Raw genomic sequence first — 16,366 nt, 5'->3', positions numbered from 1 at the left:
CAAATAAAATTACATAACTAATTATCACATTAACAATTAACATACAATAAAAAATTTAACAAATAAATATATTAACAATTACATAATTAATAAATAATAAGAGATTAATTTTCTAATAAACAAATTAACATAGAATAAACAATTAATAAATAATTTAAGTAACTAGCTTTATATAAATAAATAAAATGAACAACAAGAAACAAAAAAAAAAATCCAAAAAAAAGTTTTTTTTTAAATTGAGAAACAAAATGCCGGAATACGACAATTATTACGAAAATCGAGACTAATAAACCATACTCATGCTTAGGATTATCATTTATTAAACAATGTAATCGAAAATTTCATACTAAAATACCTCAATTGAAAGTTGTTTTTGGGTTGTTTGAATCGAGTTGTACGTCAACGTTTTTCAAATTCAACCTTGGAATCTTGTTCCTTGACTTGAATACACCGAGAATCTTTACTTTCGGGATGATATTTGAAGCGAAAACAATGTTTTTTAACTGTGGGCCCGTGACTTTTCACCTTCAACGACATTTTCAATAAAGAATATTCAAATGGGGGGGACCAGTGGGGAAGAAGAGATACGGGGTTGGATATATCCCGCTTTAAAGCAGCAATTTACTGCGTTAAAGGAGTTAGCCATGCCGTTACGGTTAACTCCTTTAACGCAGCAATTTGTTGCCTTAAGAGTAGTTTGGTAACAAAGTTTTTTCTTGGGATGTATTCATTTCCTTTTTAATTGAGTCATTTAGGTTCCGGACTCTTTTATATAAGTTCCAAAAGTTGGAATGTGGAAGTCAACGAAACGACGACGTTCCCATAAAATGGGCTAAGTTTCTAGCAATTTCTAGTAAGCCCCCTACTTTTCCTAATCTATATATATATATATATATATATATATATTGCATCCTAAAGTATATTCGAAATCTCGATATCACACTTAAACTATTAAGGCGGTCTATTACACCCCTAAAAATCTCAAAAGTGAATTTATTTACCCCTGAGAGTTGATGTGACACAAAATATAAATTCATTAAAAAGAGGCGCGTTTTGGTTAATATTTATTCATTTTTTCTTCTTCTTTTTTTTCATTACAAAATTAAGATTTCTGTAATCTCCTCCCCCACCCCCACCTTTCTTTTTCATTTTTGTTTGGGTTTTTCTTTAGAGAAAAATAAGGGAGAGATAAGACCACTGCCGGAGCTCCAACAAGCTCTTCTCCGGCAACGACATCCACAATGACCCACTTTCCCTCTTCTTTTGTCGCCCACTTCTCTTCTCAGATGGACCGGAAGAGGACAAACTTACCTAGCCGGAAAAAATGGTGCCGGCAACATCAAGCTTTCCGGTCAACCAAAAATTTCCCCCATCCCTAAACCTATTACATTCCTTTTTTCTCCTAAAAAGCGTCTAATATCAAGGCACCAATAATTTATCTACAAAGACGAAAAGAAGAAAAGAGAAAATGGGTGTAACAACAAAAGGCATAGAGGATCTGAGGCTAGTCTTCGTACTTGAGAAAATGGTGTGAAAGAGGAAAGAGAAAAAGAATGAAACAAAAAGGAAAATTAAAGGAAAAAAGAATAAGCAAATCTTACAGCGGGTGGAGTTGGTAATGGTGGCTCCGGTGATGGCACGGGTAGGGTTTTCCAGTGGGATAAGATATGGGGTATGGGGTAGTTTAGTGATGAAGAAGATATAATTATCGGAGGATTTTAATGGTTAATTAAGAATTAATAAGTGTAAAATATAATTAACAAAAGAAAAATCAATAAACAAAGAAAATAAAATTTTAAATTTAGAAGATTTCTGACATGACGCTAAGGTGTTGGGCGACGCAGCTAGTTATATGTGTATCATGGGGTAAATAAATTCACCTTTAAGATTGTTAGGGTTGTAATAGTGTCACGACCCTAATTACTGATCGTGCGGGCACCTACCTAATTATCACTAGTAGGCGAACCCTTACCCGTTACCCCATTAATCACTAGCCAATTTCAACTTCTTTAATCATTTATACTCTAACAATCAATAAATAAGTGAATAAATAAATAGTCTAACCAAGTCATAAATGATAAATAATATAAGTGCGGAAGTCTAACTATTAAATTCCCAAAATCTAAAAGTCATCGTACAAGGACTCTAACCAACAATGTCTAAAGAATGAAATATATGTCAAATATAATAATAAATAACGTCTGGAATGAAAGTAGACATCTGGAAAGAAAGATCTTTAGGCGGCATGGCATGGATAGAAGCATACCTTCAGATCAGATCAAGCAAACTAGCTTCAAGCTAGAGATGTGGTCTGGGTGAAATCTCTAGAATACAATCTGCACTCAAAACGGGTGCTGCAAGGTAGTATCAGTACAAACATTATGTACCGGTAAGCATCATATGACGACTAAGATTAGTTCACGCATATAAGCATAAAATCAACAAGATAAACAGATAAGCACATAATACTCATATCCAAGTCACAGAATATCCCATAACTAAATCACAACCTAAGAGGAAGCTTCTAAACCACAAGTCTGTCCAGTCTCAATAATCTCACCCGATAATCACAAGTCCAAGTTACGACCCTAGGTAGAGTTAGTAATCCACAATTTCACTCAGTTAATGATCATATCTATACCACAACAGCTGTTTTAACAAACCGTACCAAAATCAAAACTAAACGAGCCATACTGATGTGCAATGCAATGCACTGGCCAAATACTCCAAAAATGTACACACATGCTAAATGGTAAATTTTTCCCCAAATAGTCATGACCTACAGGGGACCAATGGTGTCCATGTACCGCTCGTTCAAAAATGAACCTCGAACCACGAGCTCACAACTAGGCCACATCATCACCCCCGTCAAATGTGTTTTAATAGATGTATATGCTCCATCTCAAAATCTCACCAGCAATGCCTCATAATCGAATCACAATGAATAACTCAAGAACACATATCAAAGCCAGAACAATGAAGTATAGTCACAGTAACACAAGTCATAACAAGACTCACCAACAACTCTGCTCAACCATAGCCTAATTATATAACTATCTCAATCAATCAGTGAAGGGTATATATGAACACCTTCCTTTCAACAATTCCAACCCATTTCCATAATGTATGAATATATGAATGCAGAAATGGGTATAAATATGGTAAATCAATGCACTAAAATAATGATGAAGGTACAAGAAGTCATAATGCCATAAGTCATATCAAGACTTAGCTAAATCGACTCAACTATAAGCATGATCAATCAATGAAATCAAGTGCAAATAAAAATGCAAGTCACAATGCTATAAGCCGTTCCAGAACATTAGATAAGTCAACTCAACCTTGGAATGAATCATTCAAACCATCTCAGTCAACATAAAGAGTCTATGTCCCTCTTTACCTCCAAATATAACGAGTACACCTCACAACTAAGTCTTGTATCACCAAGGTGCTCTATTTTCTCATATATCATCATCAATACCAAGTCATAATTTAATATACATATGGAATGAGAACGCATGCCAAGTATAATATCACCATCAACTGCAATCCATACGTCAAGTTTTCATCTGCGTATTATGATAAGTTTATATCACAATTCAAGTCTAAACTCATTATCCTTCTTTTATCCGATGATATGTGTCACAATAAAAGAAAACTGGGTACAACACGTATCACAACACAACCATTCAGGTAGTAAGTCTAATCACATTAACAGGACAGCAAACCACCATCAATAACAACCAAGCTAATAGAATTCCATCCCAAATCGCAACAGTATGAATACAACTACACATTCACAATGCGTAAATAATGGCAACAAACTCACATAATCAGAAGTCATACCAACCTAGCTAATATCCATCCAAAACCATGTCTGAAGACCAAATCATGCTTTTTCCTGTCAATTCTACACAGTATATATGTTTCTCTAATCAAAGTCTAACTAAAGTAAGTTGTAACTGATACGCTCAAATTACACCTATTGATGGCGTAAAGCGGACGTTGTCAAATATAGTAACCCAAACAAGGTTGGGGTCGAATCCCACAGGGAATATGGAGAGAAAAGAATACTAATTGTATGCGATACTAGTCTTTAAAGGCTTTAATCCTATTCCTAATAGTTTGAAATATTTGTTGAATAATGTAATTGAATACTTTGACTTGAATTGTACTTAATGCGAGAGAGAGACTAAGGTTGTGTTCCCCATTTTGATTAGATATTATGCTTCAGGTTTCAATGTGATATATTTTTAATGGTTGTTCTATGAGTATGCACTTGATCTCTTAAGGACTTCCTAATGTTTCCCAACAGTTAGGCCGTATTTCCTCTTTATGATTCTTCCAAATGTAAAAGAGTTGAAATCGAAGAGCAACCAAATATGTCAATTAGACTTGTTCTTATCCCTAAGTTAGTCTATTAAACGAGGGTTAACGCCCCAAGTCATTGTTATTCAATCTTACCAATACTGACTCTCTTTCCCAAGATAAGTTAATATAATGGCTTAGGCTAATGCTTGCAATCATTACCCAACGCTAACGCACAAAGATAGAATAAACACTAACAACCATTATGCATATATCAATAGTAGAAACCCATTCATATAATATCCATCATGGGATCCACAACCTTAGAATTAAAATTAGCTACTCATCATTTTGGTTAACAAAGAAAGCTTAAAAGTTAACATAATATACTTACTATGCTAATATAATACGGAATGAAAGTGAAGTTGTTGCTTTAAATGCTCCAACCACTTCAAATATTCAAGACCTAAAGTAAATGCTCCCAAAGAAAAATCAGAATAATGAATTAAAACCCTACTTTAAGTATTTATAGGGCCAAAAATCGCGCCAAGTTTCTGGACAAAAACACCCTTACGCGGCATCGTTACGGACCGAACACAGGTTACGGTCCGTCCTTCGGTTCGTCCTTTGTCAGCATGTTGTCACAGCCACTATGCGACGGACCGTAACACAGGTTACGGTCTGTATCTCCCAGCGGATCATGGCCTCAATCTTCAGTGGCCAATGCGTTACGCCATGACGTTACGCCCCGTAACCTAAGTTACGGACCGTCCTTCTAGGGCGTAACCTGTGACACTACTTAGGCAACTTTCTGGAAATTTTCCTCAGCTTACGATACACGTTACGGCCCGTAACATGAGTTACGAACCGTCCTTTATAGCGGCACGTATCCTCTCTGGTACGGATCACGTTACGGTCCGTAACTCGAGTTACGGACCGTCCTTTTGCTCCAAGTTGTCCGTTTTTCAGCATTTCTTATCATTTCCGTTCCTTAGTCAACCAACCCTACAAAACACCAAAATAACATAAGAAACGATGTAAAAGCACTTAAAAAAAAGCAACACTTCTAGTGACAAAGGCATAAAATGTGCCAAAATTCACGGCACATCAACACCCCCAACTTAAGCTTTTTGCTTGTCCTCAAGCAACTACAACAAGACTCACTACTAACACACGACATCTAGCAAAATAAGAATGACTACGGTGGTTTTGGCATGTGTTTCTAATACAGACTCTTCAATCCAAGAAAATATTGGTCTCTTATCCACATCCTATTTGTGACACAAGACGCACATTTCAGAACAATTGCAATTCACTATGCAACCTCAATTAATGACACAATCATAGTATGGGAGTCTCTATGCATATGAATTTCAACTTCCGGAAAGCCAGTTACTTCGCAATCCACAATCCTTATGCCCCCACATAGACCAAAGAATGTCCCAACACACATTTACAAAATAAATGAGATAGAAAACTAAAGAGACAGAAGGACACTCACACTCACAAAGAAAAAGTCTATAGGCTCAAAATGGGAGACTAGGGATCATTTTCTGTACGGGCTAGGCTCATTTAAGATAAACAGGCTTTGAAGTCAATACAAAGAAAGCCTAAGATCACTTCACAGTCAAACTCTCCTTAGAATTCATGCACGACCAACCGGGCAAGTTCTAGATTACAAGCACCATATACAAATAGAGACTAAGAACTCACAACACAATTGCATAAGGATTGTTTAAATACTCTGACTTCACTTCCGTTTGAACATTTCACACACATGGACACCCTTTATTTGTAATGTCATTAAAAGAACCATACATGTCAATATCAACAACCCATTCTTGATGTACATCACAAATTATTTTTCGGAGGGATATCATTGACTTGTAAAAACACTTTTATATATGCTAGACAACACGGACCACCACCACTTAAGTCATCATTACTTTACTCTTAACTAAACATCCTAAACATTCCAGGTTCAACATAAAAAATAACCGTCTTCGGGAAAAGAACACATGGAAAAGAACAGCCTAAGAGGGTCCTAAACACATACTTAATATCACAATTTTAGGAAACAATACCAACAACAACAAAAAACAATAACAAAAACAATATCCAAAAACAAAACAATGCCCGATATACCAAAACAATACCAACAATTACCCAACACCCCCAACTTAGAAACATGCATTGCCCTCAAGGCATCTATATAGTCATCAATAGAATGGAGGGCCTCCCTGGAGAGCACTAGGCAGTTGGATCTGCGAAAGCATCATGAGGTTGGGTAACCTCGGAGGTAGGAGCAATGGTGGTATCAGGATGGCCAACACTAGAAGTCCTAGTCTCAGTGGGTGGAGCAGAAGTATGGTGAGCCGGCTCAATTGGATAGGCTGAGCTAGAAGTCGCTCCAGTGGTGTCAGAACTCAGCCGGGACTCATGTCAGATCTTCTTCAAAGTTCGCCGCTCCTCCTCCTCATTTTGTGGGCATAAAGCAGCAAATGGATTAAGACTCTGGAGAATGGGCTCGAGGTTTTCATCATCTGGCGTGGCTCTCCTGCGCTTCCCTTTAGCCAAAGAGTGGGTGTCCTCTTCCAACTCCTCGTCTTGCTCCTCCTCAACTGTGTCCTCAAGCTCATCATCCCCAAGTAGACTCTGAACTGGCTGGTATAAGCTCTGTAGCAACTCTGTGTGTACTTTCGAAATCTGGTCTGTCATAACAACCACTTCCTGTGCCTTCAACTTTTGCACATCATCCTTTAATGACCGCAACTCACTCCGAACAATGTCCAAATCCGCAACGGGGTATGTCCTAGTCAGCTCTGTCATTCTGTTCTCAATATCATCTATCCGAGAGTGGATCTGTAGGTGCTCATCAGCCATCTGTTCTTTTATCGGCCGCAACGCTGCATCAATAGACCTTTTTGTGTACAATTTCAGCTCAGTCATGAGCTGCTTGACCTGCTTATCTGTTCGGTCTGCTTGCAAGACCAGTTCCCCAAAGTTCTCCGGGTTAAAAATCATTTTTCTCGCAAGTTCGGGTGTGTTACACCCCGAAAATTTTCCGTTAGCATGTGCAAAATAGGCTAATAAGGATAAAATATGTGTGTGGCATTTTGAAGGCAAGTAATAAGGTCCCGTAGATTGGTACCGAGGAGTTGAACAACTTTTACGAAGGTTCCATAAGGATCGGAAATGAGACCAAGTCAAGAAAATAAGCTTCAGTGAACTGGGAGTATACGGTCCATTATACGGACCGTAAAAGTGATTTACGGTCCATTATACGGACCGTAGAAGTGTCACAGAAGAGGCTGTCTGAAGGGTGAGTTTTACGGTGTACTATACGGACCGTATAACGGTTTGACGGTCCGTAAAATAAATCGTCAAAGTGTCACAGAATGAGGTTGAAAGAAGGTCGATTTTACGGTGAATTATACGTACCGTATAACGATTATACGGCCCGTCAAATGGATCGTCAAATGGTTACAGAAAGGGGTGATCTCTGGGTCCATTTTACGGCCAGTTATACGGACCGTATAATGACATCGGGACTGAAGTTGAATTTTATAAAATATGATCCAAGTCTCATTTTCTTCATTCCCACTTTCTACTACACGATCCTCTCTCTCTCTAGAATATTCTACACTCTTCCAAACCAAGAACACAAGTAGAAATCTAAGATCAAATTCATCAATTCACCATAACCTAGTGCAAGAACACATCAAAAGGGATTATTTGAGTTAAGAAATTCCTAGAAGGAGGACCTAGGGTTTTGTTGGAGCGAAGCATTTCAACTCAAGGGTTGTTCAATCACCATCCAAGGTATGTTTCATGACCTTATTAAGTTATTTAAGTGTTAGAAACATAGGAAAAGCTTGGATTGTAGGAAGACATAGAAAAATGGGTGAATAGTGCCACCATTGAGTGATGATGGAATTGAATCATATAAGTTGAAGTGTTAAGGTTATGAATATGCTAGAAATGATGATTTTACCATGAAATAAGTATTAAAGGTGTGAAAACACGATGATAAGCTAGGTAGGAAATTATGGAAAAATTGGAGGAAAATGGTGAAATGTGATGAGTCGATATGAATGATGGTTGTTGGTGGTAATGTTGTGGGTATTATTGTGAATGTTGGGAATTGATATAGACGATGGGAAAAGTAGAATAAACAAAGGAAGTGCTGCCCAATTTTCTTTAGAAAATAGCGACGCGTTCTTATAGCCCACTAACTAACGATAATTCAAATTCCCTTATGAAGGTAACGACGCGATATTGCAGAAGAGCAAGTGAACGGTATTCTAGCTAAGCGACCAAGGTATGTGAGGCTAGTCCCTTTCTTCAAATGGAATGAATCCCATAGCATAAAAATCCCCTTCTTTCCATGAGCTAATAGATATGATATGATAATGCTAAAGCGATGATTATGTCCTCATTGTCTACACTCACCTCATGTACTAATTCCTTCGAGGTGAGGCAGAATGTCAGAAATTGCTCCATAAAGAGATCGGGGGATCACGACCTTACGTCACCCCGGTAGAGTACAAATGATCATGAGCTCACGCATGTATTATGATAAGATAAGCATGTTCTTAAAAATATATGATGATAAGTATTTTATGTTAAGCATGTCATGATTGCATTTACACCGCGCCTAGTTGGCCGGGCAGACACCGCTTCGGCGGGCGGCTACACGGATACACCATGACCCTCTCGGGCATGGGCAGACACCACTAGTGGGCGGCATGAGATGGTACCCCGGACGCGGGAGGCCTGGACGCGGGCTTATATTATTGGTGATCACACCGTTCCGACATGGACGGGCAGCTTGCATGATATGTATACATGATATGATAAAGAGTATGAGTAAGACAGCATGTATCATCCTTCCTATGATTATGATTCAGCTTTACATGTTCACTTTGATGTTCATTAGGTTGTTATTGTTTCTCTCTTCATTATTTATGCCTCTTATACTCAGTACAATGTTCGTACTGAAGTCCTTTTCTTTGGACGCTGTGTTCATGCCCACAGGTAGACAGGGAGACGAGCTAGATCCAGAGCCATAGGGGCAGTCAGCTGTTGAGAGCACTCCATTGTTCGGAGGTGCTTGTGATTTCTTTTGTGTATACGTACATATATATATATCCATTTTGGGGCATGACGGAGTCTTGTTCCGTCCATTGTATAGCACGTCAGTAGAGGCTCGTAGATGCGCAGTGTGGGTTAGATGGTTCCACAAGATATTACTATATGTATATACTATCTTGATAGCCGTATGGCAAATGTATGTAAAGCAAGTATGTTTCTTGTAAAGTATGATTTTCACATGTTTCGTCTATAAATTTTGAAAGAAGTATTTAATGAGTAATTGAGTATTAAGAAGAGCGGTGCTCGGTGGTTAGCCCCGGGTACCCGTCGCGGCCCCTAGCTGGGTCGTGACAGGGTGGGACTCCCGGTATGGGCTGAGCCGGTGCTGGGCTCGCTCCAGTGGAAGAGGTAGGACCACCCGAAGTTGGTGCAGCTGGAGCTGGCCTGGGCTGTGTAGCATAGTCAGCCGGTGGAGCCTCAGAATCTGTGGGCTGACCCGCAACAGTTTCCTCAGCACCCATGATAGCCAAGGGTAAAACATCTGATCCCGTTGGCCCCTCCGGCACATCAGAAGATGAGGTAGATGGCATTGAACCTTGGCTCAACATATTATCTCTCCCCTTTGTGATGTCATAGATACTCCTGACGATCACACTGTGGTCGATAAAGGGGAGAGGTTCTGGTCCGTCGCGCAAGCATAAAAACGTAAGCAAACATGGATGAATGAGGGAAGTGGCTGGTTGGGTGGCTCTCTCCCGGAGATCCGCTGCTACCAGTCTTCCAAAGTTGATCTTATACCTCGACAAAAGGGCAGCCACAAGAACAGCTCTGTCCGGAGTCAAATAATTATCTGCCTAAGTAGGACGGATGCGGAACAGAACAATTTGCCACCAAAACTTTGCCTCAGGCTTGAGGGTGTTTTTCCAAATCCGCGTAGCGGCTGTCAACTTTGGCACTATTGCCCATTCGGGATCTGCCGACCGTGCAATCACTGAGGCCCACCCATTTTCTGACGGAGATTATATCTTTTTGTTCAATTTTGTAGACAAACTCTCCTTCTTCCGCCGCTATAGGCGCAATATAATCCTCCCCGAATAGTATTTTATTGATGGCCGTTGAAAAAACATCAATCTTCTTTTTCCGCACTACTACCTCATTCATGGCCGGCACTTGAGTGGCGCGCTGCCCTATTTTCTGTGCTTTGAATACAGCAGCCCCATAAGAAGCGTAGAATTCCCAAACAATAGCCGGGATGTAGGACCTCACAGGGTTTTTCAAAAACTCTAACTTGTGGAAGCGGATAGTGTCACGAATGCCCGGATATCCATCGAGACCATCGAAACTGACGTTCCGTTCCTCGAAAATACTTGTCTTCGGGCCCTGTCCCTCATGCTTTGCTAGCTCACACCCTTTATTGTACAGTTCTTCAGATCCCTCCACAGAAAACCGGAGATCTTTCTCATACATAGCCCTCATCCGGATGTCTGTCTCTCTCCGTTCCTACTCGCGCTCTTTTTCGCGCTCCTCCGCAGTAGGCTGTCTAATGGGTGGTTGAGGTCATGTGGTGGTGTGACAGCCTGCCTGTGTTCACTATGGCTCGACTAACTAGACGAACTTTCGGATGGTGAGGCTGGCCCGATAGGTGCAACTGGCCTCTTTGTAGCCCTGATGTCTTTGATTTGATCTTCGTCGCGCAACCGTGAGGTTACTTTGCCTGTACCACGACCCTTTCTTTTGCCTGCAACCTTGGGTGAAACCTTATTTCCTTGCCTTGGGTTACCCATACCTGTGGAAGGCAATGTTAGATATGATACATGAGAAGCTTTTCAATTATACAACTTATTGGTTTGAGTTGAGGACTTCAATTAGCTCATGCACCGTAACACGGTCGACGGACCGTCGATGGTGTTACGGGCCGTATCTCCAACCGTAACTCAATTTGTTCATTTATAACACAGGAAACGTAACATATTCGACGGACCGTCATACCCGTTACGGTCTGTAACGTGACCTAAATTTCCAGAAAGTTTTATAGAAATCACAGGTGTTATGGTATGATGTTACGGACCGTCACACGTGTTACAGCCCGTAACACCTGACCGTAACGTCACCCAAATTTCCTGAAAGTTTTCATGGAAATCATCGATGTTACGATGTGGTGTTACCATCCGTCAACCGTGTTACGGTCCGTAACACCTCACTGTAACATCACCCAAATTTCCAGAAATTTTTCATGGAAATCATCGGTGTTACGATGGATGTTACGGTCCGTAACACACGTTACGGCCCGGAACACTGAACGACAGGCAATCAGTTCACAGATGAACAGCTTGGCCCAAAATTTGCTCGTTTAAGCACGAGGCCAAGATTTTCGACTTTATGCTCCTTGGGTATGGTGTAAAACACCATTTTATCCCCTCACATACCTCGGGTTACTCAGACTTCACCCGGTTTTACCAAAGTTTACATTGGAGCCTTTTATCGAACAGTTGGTGGGCAAACCAATTTAGTAACTTCACGAATGAAACTTTCAATCGGGATTCCCTCCGACTCAGTGGGAGATAATGCTCTTGTGCCCACGAGTCTCTCAAACAGCAAACATACCAAACCCAACCCCCAACCATTGTTAAATCCCACGCAATTATTCAATGGGGATTCAAACTCATTCAACACATTAATTTACAAGGCATTGCATATGAATTGACTCATGAAATATCATAGCAATCTTATCGATAGATAAAAGAAGAAAGAGAGTCAAAACATGGTGATACCTGATCGTTAGCGATGCTTGGATGAAACTTGAAATTTAAGCAATGATTGTGACGAGAAAAATAGCAACTATGGTGAAAGAAATATGAGGGAGAGTAGGAGATGAAGAGAGGGGGAGATGAAGAGAAGAAGAGGGACGTTATGGGGGAGAGAGGTTAAAAACCTTCAAAGCACCGGTTGAATTTTGAAATGGTAACCGTCGGGTGATGCATTTAAACATGCCCGACCGTTACGTTCCATGTTACAGACCGTAACATGAGATACGAGACGTAACTCGTGTTACGGTCAACCAAACGACCCCGTTTCCATTTTTCATTAATGACATGGCACTACAGCCGACGGACCGTAACTCGTGTTACGGTCTGTATTACCTGGCGTAACGGGTGTAAAATTTCCAGTGAGTGCCCAGATTTTGTTGTCAAAGTTATGATCATGTGTTACGGTCCGTAACATGGGAGACGGTCCGTAACTCAGACCGTAACACTTTTCCTCATCCTTCAGTGATTTCTGAATTTTCTTTTCTCTTGTTACACTCCATCATACGAACCGTAACATGAGTTACGGGCCGTAACGAAGAGCGTCTTGTCCTTGAAAACTCAGCAATTATTTTGTTTTGGCCTTTTCAGTTCTCAGAATCCTACCACATCAGCAACATCAAAAACACAAAAGAAAACAAAGGAAATACAAAATTTAAACTACTTTCAAAGCAGTAAATGTGGGTTGCCTCCCACACAGCGCTTGGTTTAACGTCACAGCTCGACGTGATACCTCAATTTCGAGTTCAGGAACCGTATTTCAAATGATACCTATCAACCACCTTACCATCATCAATACACCAATGGTAATGCTTCACTCTTTTTGCATTCACTTTAAAAGTTCGAGTGCCACCTTCGGTTTTCACCTCAATGACACTTCCATTTGGGGAAACACTTGCGACTTCAAATGGACCTGACCATCGAGATTTTAACTTGCCCGGAAAAAACTTCAGGCGCGAATTATACAACAAGACTAAGTCCTTCGGCTGAAAATCCCTTTTGAGGATCTTCGAGTCATGATAGTATTTCATCTTTTCCTTGTACAGTGTTGCACTTTCATAGGCATTGTACTTAAATTCATCCATCTCGTTGATTTGAAACAACCTCAGCTTTGTTGCTTCATGCCAATCCATGTTTAGCTTCTTCAATGCCCAAAGGTCCTTATGGTCAAGTTCAATAGGCAAATGACATGCCTTCCTAAATAACAACTTATACGGTGAAGTCCCAATAGGCGTTTTGAACGCCGTGCGATATGCCCATAGAGCATCATCCAACTTTTTGGACCAGTCAGTGCAATTCACATTGACCGTCTTTGCCAATATGCTTTTTATCTCTCTGTTGGAGACTTCAACCTAACCACTCGTCTGAGGATGATAGGGAGTGGCAACCCTGTGATGCACGCCATATTTTTCAAGAAGATCAGCAAATGGTTTGTTGCAGAAATGAGAACCACCATCACTAATAATAGCTCGAGGAGTGCCAAATCTACTAAAGATGTTCTTTTTTAGAAAGGCATTGACTCTCCTACCATCATTGTTAAGCAAAGCCACCGCCTCCACCCACTTGGAGACATAATCCACCGCAACAAGAATATATTTCAGGCCATATGAGCTCACGAAGGGCCCCATAAAATCAATGCCCCATACATCATAGAGCTCCACCTCAAGCACAAAATTCATCGGTGTTTCATGCTTCCGACCTATTGTGCCCTGGCGTTAGCATTTATCGCAAGAACGTGCCAACATATTCGCATCACGATAGATGGCTGGCCAATAGTAGCCACACTCTAGCACCTTGGCTGTCGTTCTATTTCCATTGTGATGCCCACCAACTGCAGAATCATGACAAGCCTTCAAAATATCCATCACCTCAGATTCAGCCACACATCTTCTGATCATATTGTCAGCACAAGTCCTGAATAAGTAAGGCTCATCCCAATAATACTGTCGGCAATCTCTCAAGAATTTTTTCTTTTGATATGCCTTCAAATCTTCAGGAACAATGCCAGTTACCAAATAATTGGCAATATCGGCATACCATGGTGCCATATCATTGGAGATTACCAAGACTCTTTCATCCAGAAAAGTGTCATCAATATCCAGCACATCAATCGGTCTCCCCGGTGCTTCAAGTCTGGAGAGATGGTCAGCTACTTGATTTTATGACCCTTTTCGGTCTTTGACTTCAAAGTCAAATTCTTGTAGCAACAACACCCATCTTATCAACCGAGGCTTAGCATCCTTTTTAGCCATCAAGTAGCGCAAGGCAGCATGGTCAGTGTGAACCACTACCTTCGCACCCAATAAATAAGCCCGGAACTTTTCAAAGGCATAAACAATAGCAAGTAGTTCCTACTCCGTTACTGTATAATTCAGTTGAGCTCCATTCAGTGTTTTGCTGGCATAATAAATTGGGTGCAAGATTTTATTGAGCCGCTGACCAAGCACAGCGCCAATTGCAAGACCACTGGCGTCACACATTAATTCAAAGGGCAACGACCAATCCATGGACACAACAATAGGTGCGGAGGTTAATTTCAGCTTCAACTCATCGAAAGCCTTGATGCACTTCTCATCAAAATTGAATTTGGACTCTTTTTCCAAGAGTTTGCACATTGGGTTTGCAATTTTGGAGAAGTCTTTGATAAATCTTCTATAGAATCCGATGTGTCCCAAGAAACTCCGAACTCCTTTTACTGAAATGGGTGGAGGGAGTTTTGAAATCACATCGATTTTGGCTTGATCAACCTCAATCCCTCTTTCAAAAATCTTATGGCCAAGGACAATTCCCTCCTTCACCATAAAATGACATTTTTCCCAGTTGAGGACGAGGTTTGTCTCCTCACACCTTTGTAGCACCCGATCAAGATGGTCTAAACATTCATCAAATGAATCTCCCACCATAGAGAAATCATCCATGAAGACTTCAAGAAAGTTTTCAACCATGTCAGAGAATATTGACATCATGCATCGTTTGAAAGTAGTTGGGGCATTGCAAAGACCAAACGGCATTCGGCTGAAAGCGAATGTCTCATAGGGATAAGTGAAAGTAGTCTTTTCTTGGTCTTCCAATGCAATGTTGATTTGGTTGTAACCTGAGTACCCATCCAGGAAACAATAATAAGACCTTCCAGCTAGCCGATCAAGCATTTGATCAATAAAAGGCATAGGGAAATGATCTTTGCAAGATGCAGTGTTCAGCTTCCGGTAGTCCATACACACTCTCCAACCGGTGACAGTTCTTGTCGGAATCAACTCATTTTTAGAGTTAGGAACAACGGTGATGCCCCCTTTCTTTGGCACACACTGGACTGGGCTTACCCATGGACTGTTGGCAATCGGGTAAACCACCCCAGCATCTAGCCACTTGATAATCTCTTTCTTTACCACCTCTGGCATCGGTGGATTTAATCTTCTCTAATGCTCAACACTTGGTGAACTTTCCTCCTCCAACTGAATTTGGTGCTCACAAATTCCGGAGGGAATCCCCCGGATGTCTGCAATAGTCCAACCCAAGGCTCTTAAATGCTTCCTCAAAACTGCGAAGAGTCTTTGAGTTTGGCCCTCATTCAGAAGTGATGACACAATAGCTGGGAGTGTGGCATTTTCTCCAAGAAACTCATATTTAAGATGGGATGGAAGTTGCTTGAGTTCCAACTTTGGTGGCTCAATAATTGATGGTTTTGCTGGAGGAGTGGTTCATTTCTCTAGATCAAGAGACAATTTCTTGGGCCCATAAAAGTAAGATCCCAGACTGGTGAGTGAATTCACTGTCTCAATATATCCCTCCATTTCTTCTGCATCAAAGTTCACCAAGATGGCCGATAAAGCTTTACCCAAGCATTCTTCCTCCATTTTGAATTCTACCGCTTCATCCACCACATTAACAGAATTAATGACTGAAATACTTTGATAAAGACTAGGTAATTTCATACCCTTGCTGGCGTGAAAAGTCACCTCCTCATCGTTCACCGGGAACTTCATTTCATTCTTCTCGGAATCTATAAGAGCCCTCCCTGTCGCAAGGAAAGGTCTCCCCAGAATAATAGGAATTTCTTGATCAATAGCACAGTCAAGAATCACGAAATTTGCCGGCAATAGGAATTCCCCGATTTGAACAAGCACATCATCAACTACCCCCACTGGCCTTTTTATCGATCT

This window comes from Lycium barbarum, chromosome 4 (assembly GCF_019175385.1).
Source record: "Lycium barbarum isolate Lr01 chromosome 4, ASM1917538v2, whole genome shotgun sequence".
NCBI classification, from domain to species: domain Eukaryota; kingdom Viridiplantae; phylum Streptophyta; class Magnoliopsida; order Solanales; family Solanaceae; genus Lycium; species Lycium barbarum.
This window is presented reverse-complemented; position numbering follows the sequence as displayed.